This window comes from Mus pahari, chromosome 19 (genome assembly GCF_900095145.1).
Source record: "Mus pahari chromosome 19, PAHARI_EIJ_v1.1, whole genome shotgun sequence".
Classification (NCBI taxonomy): Eukaryota; Metazoa; Chordata; class Mammalia; order Rodentia; family Muridae; genus Mus; species Mus pahari.
In genome coordinates, this window is record NC_034608.1 from 57,827,504 (window position 1) to 57,829,598 (window position 2,095).

Sequence of the window (2,095 nt, forward strand, 5' to 3'; positions counted from 1 at the left end):
TAAATTAAGAAGCACCTATATAAATGCAGTCTATAAGGAATTGAGAATATGTACAGAAGTATAAAGGACAAGTTTTCAATTATAGACATAATCTGTTAATAGTAAACATGCAAAATATATTTTAAAATACAAACAATATAAACACAAAATGTTATATTGTAAGTACCACATAACCAACTAAATATCAAGAAACAGAAACAAGTAGTTTGGTTTTTTTGAATTTAATTCTACTTTTTACTTATTCACTTCATATCTCATTCACTGCCCCCTTCTGACCAACCCTCTCCCACCATGGGGGAAAGGAATGGGGGGGGGGACTTAGAATCAGGTGTGGGGAGCAACAGGAGAGATGGCCATATGGACATGAGAGGGAATGGAAATCTGTAACTGAGGTGAGGAGGTGGGGGAGGGGCATTTCCAGGAAGAGATAGAGACCTGGGATAAGGGATGGCCCAAGAATCAATGGAGGTGACCTTAGCTGTGACTCACAACATTGGGGATATGAAACCTGAATAGGCTACCTACCTCCTGTAGCCAGGCAGGAACCCCAGTGGAGCGATAGAGACTCCAACCCACCCACAAAACTTTCAACTCAGTATTTATCCTGTCTACAAGTAATGTAGGCACAGGGGAGGGAGCAGAGACTGAGGGAATGGCCAACCAAAACTGGCCCAACTTGAGACCCATCCCATGGGCAAGCGCCTATCCCTGGCAGTATTAATAATACTGTGTTATGCTTGCTGACAGGAGCCTAACAAGTAGCATTTTACCCATCACTATGACTAATTTGATTAATGTTAATGGAAACCCGAGTAAACCGAATTGTATACATTTAGTTACTCCCTAATACCAAACCAGGCACCACCTTTTCTTGCCATTACTTCTTTTTCTCCTCTGCCTGGTTTGTGCTAAACATGGTCACCATGTTAAACTCTCAGCTATTTCATGTTCAGTCTAGAAGACAATGCCCATAATTCCCTGACACACAGAGGGTCAGGACAGGACAATCGTAAGTTTGAGGCCAGCCTGACAAAGAAGAAAGAAGGGAAAAAGGAAAGAAAAATATGAGCTGGGGACTTGCACATGGTCGTATTGTACAGGCCTAGGATGTGGAATGCACTAGTTTTCTCTCCAGAACTGCCAAAAAAACAACCAAACAACAATACTTCTTGCAAAGTCTCTTTGTGTAGCTTTAATTTAATCCTATTTTTAATGATGGTTCTTAAATGCTTTAACCTTTCTTGTAGCCCACCACTCACAAGAGGCAGTAGAAAAGAAAAGACCTTTCCTTTATGTGTTTGCCCCAGCAAAACACCATCCAACAGACTTTCTAAAGAACCCTTAAGTTCCTCACACATTTCCCTGGAGAACAAAGTCCGATCTGTTCCGATTGGTAGGTAAGACTTTCTATACTTTGGACCCAACCTGTTGCTCAGTCTTATCTTTTCAGCCTCCCCTGTCCCTCACCCCACATGAATCTCTATTTCAATGGTTACTGTGCTGGCCATTGCTAATTCTGAATGTACTATATATTCCTGGCATAACCCATCTCCTTCCAGTCAGCCTGCCATTCATACTCCTGAGTATTTCAACAAATGTGTTCAATATTTCTCCTAAATGTCAAATACTGAAAATCAGTTCCCACGTGTATCTTAATACCCAACCTCTTTGTTTCCCACATTTTTACAGATGGCTGTATCATATTTCATACTCCATAGAAATCCTAGAGCTACTATTATTTTTGAGATAATATAACCCTTCTCCCCCCCTGTCCCAACTACTAAAGCGCTTTCTGCCCATATCATTTATTTTGGCATAATCAGGTTTATTAATACCAAACTGATCCATTTCCTAAGGTATTGCATGCCTTTATATATACAAGCTACATTTTAGGAAGTGAGGATGATTTGACAGCTTCTTGGGCTCCCCCAACTCCCCATATTTCCCTAAAAGATCAGTGATGCTGCTATTTTAGTTTGAGGAAAGTTTAAAAAAATATGCAGTATTTTTTTTTATCAATTCTTTGTGAGTTTCTTGCCATGTATTTTGATCATATTCACATATCTCAACTCTTTTCCAAAGGTTCTCCAAGATC